We start from the raw sequence: 12257 nt of genomic DNA on the forward strand, positions 1-12257 counted from the left end.
TTTGTTGTTGGGCTTACACTTCTCTTCCATTGACTGCGGTTCCTAGCCTTCTCTTTTTTACCCACATCAAAGACCTTCTGACTTTTAGGAAGAGCCACCCTTTGATTCATCGGGTTTGGACAAAACCTCCGGAAGGTTGGTTCAAACTTAATTTTGATGGAATTGTAAGGGGATCTGGTTTTTGGAGGCCAACTGCGAGACAATACCAGCTATTTGATTTGGTCTTATTTAGGTTGCCTCCATCCTCACGAGATTAATGAAGCTGACCTTTGGGCCCTTAGGATGGGTGTGTTCTACCTAGACCATAATCATCAGAAAGTGATCATTGAAGGGGATTATGCCAATGTTATCTCGCGATGCATCCAGCCTAATCTGGTTCCGTGGCGGTTTAGTGCGGTCATGGATGAAATTCTCCCGGTTCTTAAGGACCATGATATTTCGTTTCTTCATGTTCATCGTGGTGTACGTGACTTTTCAGCTAAGGAGGCTTGGTTTGCCCACATTTTTAGCTTTTGCTTAGTTTCTTCATGTTCATCTTAGCCTTTGGGGATTCTGCCAATGTTATCTCGTGATGCATCCAGCCTAATCTGGTCATGGATGAAATTCTCTGGGTTCTTAGGGACCATGATATTTCGTTTCTTCATGTTCATCGTGGTGCCAACTCATATGTGGACTCCTCAGCTAAGGAGGCTTGGTTTGCCCACATTCTTAGCTTTTGCTTAGTTTCTTCATGTTCATCTTAGCCTTTGCTTAGTTTGCCCTTTCTTTTTCCTTTCATTTCTTATTTTTCCTTTTGTTCTTTTATCATTTTCCTCTTATCTTTATTTTCTTTTACCTTTTGTTGTAACCCATTATCTTAAATGAATATAGCCTATTTTCAAAACAAAAAATGTTATCATAATCGGACTGGGCTGGTCAGTTCAAATCAGGAACTGATGTCTGGTGCCATTCCCAGTCCCGTCCATCCCCACGAATTATGAAACCAATGAACCATTGTTGGACGGTTGGACTGGCCAGTCAAATAACTGGATTGGCCGGTCCCCTATGGGGAGAAAAAAAAAACATTTGTTGGCCCCTTCTTTTCAATTTTCTTAAATCGAAAAGGGCTACAAGGTGGTCTTTTGATCTTATTGTATTTCAAAATTGGTAAAAAGTGGAAACGAAAATTTAGGGTTTTATAATAGAAAACTTAATTGAGAGGAAAGAGTTACTCTTTGAAATTTTGGGGTTTCATAAAAGTGAAATTAATAGAGAGGAAAAGGGTATCTCTCTCTCCTCTCTCTCTCTTCCCTCCACCGACGGCTTTACAGCGAGATTTTGGCCAAGGTTCGACACGATGTGAGTTTTTTTATTTACTTTAAAAATACAAAAAATAGATTTAAAAAATATGTTTTTACGTTGGTGGTTTTGGAAATTAGGGCTTTAAAATATCGGATTGTATTTTTCATTTTTATTATTACAGTTTTGGGTTATAATTACTTGCTCATTGCTTGGTAGATTATTATTGCTTCTAATATTTTAAAAAAATTTCTTATTGTTTAGGGAAATTATCCAAATATACTTTAATTTTAATTTAATTGGAAAAAAAAAAAAAAACCCCAATTTTCGTAAACATTGTTGACACCCTTTTCTTCTCATTTTGGGCTCTTTTTTTTTACCAAAATAACCTTCCTGGTAGTCATACTACCGTAATACATATTGGATTTTATACGGTATTTAAAATATTGTAATAACTTAAAGTAATATTACGGTACTTTAAGTACCGTAAAAATCTAACGATGTTATACGGTATTTTTATTACCGTAAGAAGTTGAATTGTATTACGGCACTCGAAATGCCGAAGACCATTTTCTCCTTTACGGTTATGCTTCTACCGTTTTAGGGCTCTATTCTGCCTCTCCACCTCAACATTTCTAGCGCTCAATCTCTAACGGGGTCTCTCTCTCCCTCATTTCCATCATCTCATCAAATCTTTGAGGTAATAAATCTTTCCCCAATTTTATTTTTTTGAGTACTTTGTAGCATTTCAACCAATTTAGGGTAAATATATCTTGTATTTGCCAATTTTAGGTTTATTTATCTCCCTTTCATGGTTTCTTATGAGATTTGGCAGTCTCTCTCTATACAGTGTTCACATTAAGTGGTAAATTGATATGAATCTTCATGATTGATTCTTTTTTTTTTATTACTTTGTTTCAGAAAATTAATGATCTCTAAGGAATTATGGCTGACAATAGCTGTAATAGTGTTATGTACAATAGCCGCAATCTTTCTTCTACTTTGATATTTACGAGAGCAAAATCCCTAATTTTTTATTTTTTTTTAGTAAAATCCTAATTCTTTCAAGATGCTCTCAGTTTGTGACTGTGTCAGAGAGAGAGAGAGAGAGAGAGAGAGAGAGATCTATTGTTTTCCAGTTTGTTTTGAAATGAGATTTTGGTGTTGGCATTGTTAAAATAAATTCTCCATACTGTTTTGGGCTGATATGACTTAGATTACAAGTTAAAAATAAGCATGAAATTACTCCACTTTGAAATTTCTTGTTTATTCAATTATTCTTGAGTAGTTATCAGGCTCGTGAAACCAGGATGCTCTATATTATATCAATAACATTTTTGTAGCAAATCTACGATTTCTTTATCATAACAAATCTCATAATTCTATATGAAAATTGAACTTAAGTCTTCTATAAACAATCTCACATGCCACATACCATATTACATAAAAATTGAACTTAAGCCTTCTATAAACAACACATAAACAACACAATACATTAAGATTAAGTCTTCTTCTTAAAATTGAATAAGATTAAACACATACTTCTTTTAAAATTGAACAGGCACTCATCAAAATCAAGAACTTTAGATATTTCATTAATTGAACCAAAAAGTCATATCAGTAGACACTGGCCTCTGTACAAATTCAGAAACAAAATGGCATATCAAAAAAAGATCAACTGGTACTAATGGCCTCATTACAGCATTTCATATACTTGATTTGCATGTCTTCCAGTTATAGCCCACAACCCCGCATCGGCTATACTTAAGAGGCCTAATCTCTTTGTACTATGTTTGCCTACATTGTTTCTTTAGCAGACCCGCGTTCGCCTTGCAGGTGGTAGCATTACTATTGTATAGACAATATCTGGCAACTCTAGTGCATCAGGCATTGGGTTGAAGAAAAGGGAATATGCTCTATGGTACATTTGAACTGTGAAATAAATGCCACAAAATAGCGACGATACCATAGCTGCATGGCAACCCACTAACCTGCCACACCTAACAACTTCACGTATGTGTCGCCAAATTAACAACATATTTATTATCCACATTGATCTCATACATAATATCATGTGCTCATATGACTTTATGAAAGAATTTGGACTTATCCCTCCTCATGTTTATTACCTCTTGCACCTTCGGTGTAAGCACGCCACTCAACTCAAGGGACATAGTCATCTTCTTTGAAAATTTTCTCATGAGCTTAACCCTTAGGCATTCAAAGAGTTTAATAAGGGGCTTCTCTCGAGATTTTAATATCCACAAGTTATATGATTCAGAGATATTCGATGTTAGATGATTGTATCTATACCTCCGAAAATATATGTTTGCCCAATATTTTGGAAGTTATAACGTGATCCAGTCATATGCCTCAATATTTACACTCTTAATATTTGTCATGTACTCATCGATGCCTGACATAGACAATGCACGTACAGCTTTCCAATAAATTTTTGTGAGCGCCGAATTTCTATAGCCATTTTTTAAATTATCGGCAAGGTGCTTTATACAATAGCCTTGTTCACTGGTTGGGAATACTTTTTCAATTGCGGCTTGTAACCCCTTCTGATGATCTGAGACAATAGTCAATGCTGGCAAATCAAACCTCTCGTCAAACTGTTCATTGAGAAGCTCTAGAAATCAAGTCCAACTTGATGTATTTTCACTCTCAACCACTGCATATGCTAAAATAAATATATTTTCATTCGCATCTATTTGTATCTACCCTTCAAAAATGTCTCATCTAGTCACATCAGTGGCCTGCAACCATACATAAAATCATACAAACATGGACGATTTCCTATAAACACATGCTCTAACCTATCATGATCATTTGTTTGAATATCTGTTGCGGTTCCAGAGTTAGTGATTTAAATCTTATGAAGGTACTTGGCGAGATCCTTGTATACCTTCACATGGGAACCCTTATTTATTTCTTGTGCAACTTCTTTGCCCCGTCATGCTTGTTGGTGAGATAGCATAACATCGTGATCACATTGTATATCATTAACTACATCTCCAAGTGTCAGATTGGGCATATCAATCAAACGGTCTTTGATCTTGCTTGCCACCCAGTGGCTTCGGGGGCAAGCGGCTAATGAACCCTACCTATTCTTTCGGCATGTGAGTGCATGTTTACAAAGTTCTTTACCTTGAAGAAGTTGTTGTATTAATTCTCCAACAATGCACTTGCCATGAACACCCATCTGCAGCACACCTCGCCCATATACATCTCTCCTCGCTTTTTATAAACTTTATATTACATTTTTGTGATATGGCATAATCAATAAGGTGATTATGGCATGCATGTACGTCATCAAAATCCTGACCCTGTTAAAGTACAATTTCGTAACAGTTAATCTTGAGGGGGCTTTCTATCAGAACGATGTCATCGATATGCCGCTCGATTTCTGAATCATGCTCATCTTCTACGCTTATACCAGCAGCACCTTCACTGTGAACTACTTGCTCAGGTCACGAATTGCTGTCGAAAAATATTTTGAAGAACAAGTGAGAATTATCCTAACCCAGAACAAAATATTGATACATAAAAATAATATTGAATTTCATTGCAAACTTCTTACATGGGCAATCTTAATGTACCATTATCAGGCACTATTGGTGGTCGATGTTCAATGGAGTCGGACTCAATAGGTCTGTTTGATACGTACATAGTGATGGGAGAAGACCCTTCCATCATATTTGCAATGTCGTCATCATCGTCAATACGTATCATATTACTATTACTTGGTAACCTTATTTCAATATACCTAATAGTCATGGTACTTGGGGCATAATTTGATGCTTTTGACAAGTGATCATTTAACCTTCAGAAAATATGTCAAATGATGGGATCCCCCTAAAAAAAATAACCTTCAAAAAATATGTCCATCATTAGATTTCCTCTTGAAAAAATCAACAAAGTGTAAAACAATTTTCACTATGTTGTCACCCATTATTATTACATATAGAGAGAGGAGGCTAAGGAAGATAAGAAACGAGCAGTTTATGATAAAGAAATCATGAAAATAGGGCTTTATGATAAAGAAATAGTCAAACAAGGATGGGAAATAATTACAGTAGTTCGAGTATCATAACAAAGATTTTAGATATTATGATATTAAAAGTGCCGTATAAAATGCCTATAAAATTACGATACTTAAAGTACCATATAAAATGTGCTAACTATTACGGTAATAAATTACCGTATAAAATGCACTAAATATTTTGGTACTTAAAGAACTGTAATGTTCTTCACGGCAATACGACTACCATGAAGGTTACTTTGGTCCCAAAAAAAAGCCAAAAATGAGGAGTAAAGGTGTAGATGAGGTTTATGATAGTTTAGGGTTTTTTTTTCCAATTAAGCTAAAATTAAGGTATATTTCTGATAATTTCCCTATTTTTTAGTTTTTTTCTTAACTTTTCTATGAATTCTTTATTTTTCCTTTTTTTTTTCTCATTTTACCTTTCATTAATTTTAAATTGTAGGCTACTCCGACCAATCCAATCGGACCGGTATCCTCATCAGTCCTCTCCTGGCATTTATTCTCTACAAATGTGTAACTATTGGACAAGAAATGGAGAAAGAGAAGAAAAAAAAATTGATTTGTGATCATGTTTGAAGATCAATTTTGGAGGGACTTTCCGATAAATCCAGCGAGAAGGTACATTTTCTTATACTTTTTTTTTTTTTGTTTCTTTCTCCTCTTTTTGTACATTAAGGGCTCTGTCTCACACAAAAGACATCATCACCGTGGCTACCAACTTATGTGTTGTTGGTGTTTGCAACGTATGATATAATGAGACCATAAAACTTTGGTACAAGGTGGCCACAATTAATATTGACTATTAGATGTGAAATTAGATAGCTACATTTATTCCATGGACCAAACTCAAACTTCAAAAGAAATTTTCTCAAACTTCGTGATACAACCAAGCTTTTAGATTTCACATCAAATAGTTGTAATTAATTGTAACCTCCTTGAGTCAAAGGTAAATGGTCTCATTATATACAATTCATATAGATAAGGTCGATGCTCAAAAGTTCAAGTGATTTGAATCTGTAGAAAGAAAATAAAAATTTAAATATGAAATGAGATCGATACCATTGGATTGGACCCAAATAAAATATTGGTCGTTTGCTGAGATTGTTATCTTAGCAGCTTGGCTGACTTTATATATATAGGGCAATGATTTCATGCAACGATTGTATCGTAATATGATGAAACAACATTCAAAAACTATGTTCGGACCATTTGTTTGATCCAAATTTTGAAATATACACTCTATTTTCAATCTAATGAACAATCACAAAAAAAAAAATTTGAAAATGCAAACTAGAAAACATTTTTTTAGCCAATATAGGTTGTCCATTTTGGTGAGACGCTTAGATTTAGGCCTTACAAAGATTTTTTCTATTCCAATTTTTTTGGATGGCTTTATTATCATTAGATGAACAATGTGAAAAAAGAAAAAAAATAATTTTGAATTTGTAAAGGCTAAGATCTTGAAATTCACTAAATGAATAGTCTACATTCGTTATTGGAGGTGACTCATTTTAGCCATATCTAGGGTTCAAATTGAACTTTTTTTTTTTTGATGATTAATTATTGAGATGAAAAGAGTATGTATGCAAAATTTTGGATCATACAAATACCACAAACATGGTTTTTTAGAAGTGTAGTTGCATTATACTATGATACAACCGTTGCATGAAATCACTGTTTATATATATACATATATATAAACTATAAAACGTCTATAGGCGAACATGAACTGTGATTTCACCTACACTCATCACCACCCAAACATCATCGCATGGTACAGTTGTCCGATAGTATTTCAATTTTCATTCTTTTTTTTTTTTACTAATCGAAATGATTTGAAATTTGAAATGTTTGTACATCTTAGTGAGCGCACCTAATAAAAATATGAAAAAATAATTTGCAAAATATAAATTGATAAAGTACCCACATAAATTTTCAGGTGTATTTTGATCAATATATATTTTACGAATTATTTTTTATACTTTAATTACATGCACCTCACTAAGATGTACACACACCCCAAATTTCAAGCAATTTGGATTTATAAAAAAAAAAAAAGAAAAATGAAACACTACAGGACAACTGTGCTCGTACGATGAACTTTGGATGATAATGAGGGTACGCGAAATCACTGTTCATTTTCGCCAATAGGCGTTGGGAAAACTTTTTCATATATATATATATATATAGAGAGAGAGAGAGACAGACAGAGAGAGAAATGATCCTATAAGACCCTCTCCCACCCATCTGTGTAGGACCCCAAAGCATCACCATTAAATTTGGCACGGATATATAGAAAAGTTAAGTCTCACACCCATGTGATAATTTTTTTAGAGATCCGTGCCAATTTTAATGGTGATCCTTTGGGGTCCTACACATATGGGAGGGGAGGGTCCTATAGGATCATTACTCATATATATATATATATATATATATATATATAGAGAGAGAGAGAGAGAGAGAGAAAAAGCTGAGATTGGCCCACTAGCTCATATGAACATATGAGCTCAATGGCTCAGATCGAATCAGGACCGATCTGACGATCACGACCTCATTTTCATGTTTGAATTTTAATTATTTTTTTTAAGGTATTTTGGTCAATTTATTCCATGTAAAATAATTTTTTGATATTTTTTGAAGATTCAAGTATTTTTTATAAACACAATCCTAAAATTTCAAGCGCTTTGGATTTGTAAAAAAATAATTAAAATTCAAACACTACCGGACATCTGTGATCGTCTGATCAGCCCAGATTCAATCTGGGCCATTGGGCTCATATGTTCATATGAGCTAATGGGCTATTCACAACTTTTTCCTTATATATATATATATATATATATATATATATATATATATATATATATATATATATATATATATATATATATATATGGGTGCAGTTTGTTTAGAGTTGAGGCTCTAACAATCAAATTTGAGCCCACCTTCAAATAGTATAGAGAAATATGGTTTCAATGTCGAAATGTTTTGTGATAGCCTTAAATTATATTTTCATCTTTAGTTATAAAATTTAAAGCTTAAAAAATAGTGTAGATCAATCAGATCCATGAAAACTTGAAAATCTTTAAAATTGACGGTTGAAAAATGCATTACAAGATGCCCTATTTCCAAAACTTGAAATTCATTTTTTCTCATGTCCATGCATCTTGATGTTGAGATTATTAATTTGATGATATTCTGCCATCAAAACGACCTATTCTAATGAATGTTTTGCTCTAATTTGATTATTTAGAGCCTAGGCTCTATATAAAATTTTCCCTATATATATATATATATATATATATATATATATATATATATATATATATATATATATATATATATATATATATATATATATATATATGGTGCAGTTTGCATACGGATGCATCTGTAAGTGTAGAGGTAAGGTGCACATTCAAATTTTATCATGGTATATAATTTTGGTGAAAATGTACTTAAGATTATCTCAAAATCTATTTTTATATCTAATTATAAAATTTTAAATTTCAAAAATGGTTAAAATCAAGTAGATCTGTAAACATATGAAAATCTTGAAAACGGATGGTGCAAATAATATGTTATAAAATGCACTATTTCTGATACTGAAAATCTTTTTATTTTTTATAGTCATACATATCCTTGTCGAGATGATCAATCAAAGAGTTTTTCAACATTAAAACTACCTTTTCCGATGGATTTTTTAGGGGCATCCGTAGTTTTACATTATAAGGTTGCATCCTTATATATATATATATATATATATATATATATATATATATATATATATATAAAGTTCCTAAAAGGCTCATCCAAGATCGTCCTTTCATGAATCGCCCCTTCAACTCGGAAGAAGAAATACTAACTCAGAAGAAGAAATACTAATTGAAGAAATTATCGATGAAGAATTTATTATTTCAAGTTTGTTTCTGATTCAGAGGATGATAATGAAACTGATAACTCATGCCTTTGTAACTTTTACAAAGCTATCATAGATATGAATAGTTTAAGCTTAAATACTCTTACAAAAGAAGAAAGTTTGATTATCGATCTAATTGATAAAATTAGTGACCCTGAGGCTAAAAAACGAAGCCTTAGTGCAATATATCAACATGGCCACAAATCCTTCTAGGCCTATCACTCCAAAACCCTCCCTCATTCCAACAAAAGAGGAGTATAGTTTTCAAGATATTCAACTTCATAGGAAAATAGTCATAAAATGGTGGGACAATTACAGAAACGAGTCCTTAGAACCTGAGAATATTTACATGAAAATAATCCCTACTTTTCAGCCACAAGATAATCCTAAAGTGGGGATAATTGAATATGTTACAATTATGCAGCAACAGAATCCTGGATTAACTAAAGTAGATCTTAAAAGGAAGCAGTTACTAGCCCTAGAAGAAGATGATAAAGATGACAAAATGTCTACATCAACCAAAGCTGAAATGAAAAAGAGGATTATAGTCCTCTGAATGGAGACAACTGTGAAGGAATTACTTTTCCTCCAAAAATAGAAACATAAAGAAAAGCCTCTTTAAAGGGGACAGTGCGACTCCCAATTACCTAGGACACGAGTCCCATAACAAGTGGCGCATACTCATCTGGATGGTTGACATCAAGAATATTACTATTCTCTTTCACGGTAGCTAACGGCCGACATAAATACCTTTCTATTATAGTGTCGGTGCTTATGTACAATAATTTACCTTTCTACTGTAGTATCGGTGCTTCCATGCAATAATTTAACGGATTCCAAAATCTTACTTTGAAGTCTGGCCTTCAGTCTACAAATAGGGGAAGCCTCTCCCATAAGAGGCATCGTCAGGTAGAGTGTGCTTTGTGCTTTGAGAGTTAGAGTGTGCTTTATGCTTTGAGTGTAAAAGTGTGCTTGTATATCCGGTGGTGTATCAAAAAACAAATCTAAAATTGGAATATTCCGAAGGTTATGGCAACAGATATTTATAAGAGAGGGACTTTTGAGTTCAAAAGCAGGCTTTATGTCAAAACAATGGAAAAAACTATTTATGTCATGGAAACACAAGATAGTTTCCAACTTTTATCTTCAAGGATGATTGAGGAACATGAAAGGAAATATTTTAACTATCTGCATATTGGTCTTGTCCAAATAGTTGTTAAGCCCTTAACCAGAACAGGGTTAAATAATTCTGTTTTACTTTGCTTCAGGGATAATAGGCACAGAAGATTCACTGATTTGTTACTAGGAATATTTGAGTCGAGTCTTTATAATGGCCCTATCTATTTTAATTGTTTTTCAAATTTTTCTGTAGCCTTATCTTATCCTAATTTGTTAAAAGTTTTAACTCTAAATCTAAAAACTCAAGGTTGTGATATGGATCTATGATCACAAAACTAACCTTTGTGTATAGGATATGTTATAAAGTTATGAACACTCTTTGCCCGAATGCTAGGCACATGGATACAAAAGGTCAAACGATTTTTTTTCAAACAAACATGGATAAATCTAACCTTGGTATACCTAAGGCAATATCTTGGACACAAGTAAAATTACCTGAGAATTGGTCTATTCAGTCCGAAGGACAACTCAAGATTCCTGAAAGTAGAGAACTTGAACAAATCATTGAATATCAGGATGGACAAATTGAAATACAATTTCCACCATCCAGAAAAACTAGATTAAATGTGTCCACTCCACTAAATAGAGTTCCGCCTAGGACTTCAACGTCCTCTGTTCCCCAATCAGATTATGAAAGACCTCATAATGAAAGAATTATTCTAGAAGGGCTTGGGAAGGCTTCTAACCAGGTCCAGCATTCTATATATAGGGTTAATACTCTTAGCTCTTCCCATACTGAACCTGAAAAACCTACCCCTTCTGACCATGATTTTGAAATCATCGCTATTCAATGTCAAGACAAGATCTATATAGATAAAGAATGGATTAAAAAGGATTTTCTGTTAGAAGAAAATGATCAAATAAGCGATTGGTTTCTTCAAGAGTTTAAAGAAGAGTTAAGAAATGGTTTCCATAAAAAATTTAATGAATTCATAATAAAGCACAAAAAAAATGTAAATTTCTTTATTATTTTAGGAAGGACTTGTTTACATGATCCCCATAAAAGAAACCAGTTAGGGAATTCTATAAAGTCAGTTAATTTGAACTGAACATACCAACTATGCGAGGTTTTCGTGTTCTGATAGGCTAACACTTCATCCCATGCTTTAATATATTCAAAGTAATGGTAGGTTTTAATTTTAAACCCTTTGGTATTTAATGTCCTTGGCTTTAATGGATCGAGCCCCCAGTCTCTATAGGAAATGATCTTATGTATTTGGAATTTCGAATATGCAATTTTGTTGTCATTGTTTCTATAGTGGTGAACTATTGTCGCTGATCCTGTTTCCATAAGGATAGCTTCATAAAATTCTTGACACTTTTCTCCTTTATTTGGGTGCATATGGTTTTTTAGGTATATCGATGCTATTTCAGCAGGATTTTTTGTTTTATGATCATCTTCGATCACCATAAGAGGTATAAATATTGTTTCAATAAAGGGGGTCCTATTAGGACTTAGACTTGGGCTAGAAGCCCTTAAGAAGTTTGGCTGGTGATATATATCAATATCTTTGCTCTACTTTTCTATTAAAGCATTGGGCGATTTGGATGTTGTAGTCAGACTCTTATTTGAACTTAGAACTATATCCATTTGGCTTTTTTTACTCTAGTTCATTGGGCTTTTTTTTTATCCTGGTTCTGGCATCTTCTTTCAGACCTTCAATACCATTAAAGGTGAAACAATAGAATCAATCCATCCACCTGAAATGAGTTTACAGTTAAAAGGAGAAAAACTTAAAGTTAAGGCCTCACCCTTTAAATTAGGACCCAAAGATACTGATAAGATTGAAGGAATACCACATATTATAGACAAAAATAATTACATCAATCTAT

This window comes from Amborella trichopoda, chromosome 4 (assembly GCF_054954075.1).
Source record: "Amborella trichopoda isolate Santa Cruz 75 chromosome 4, AtrichopodaSantaCruz75HAP2 v2.0, whole genome shotgun sequence".
Taxonomy (NCBI): domain Eukaryota; kingdom Viridiplantae; phylum Streptophyta; class Magnoliopsida; order Amborellales; family Amborellaceae; genus Amborella; species Amborella trichopoda.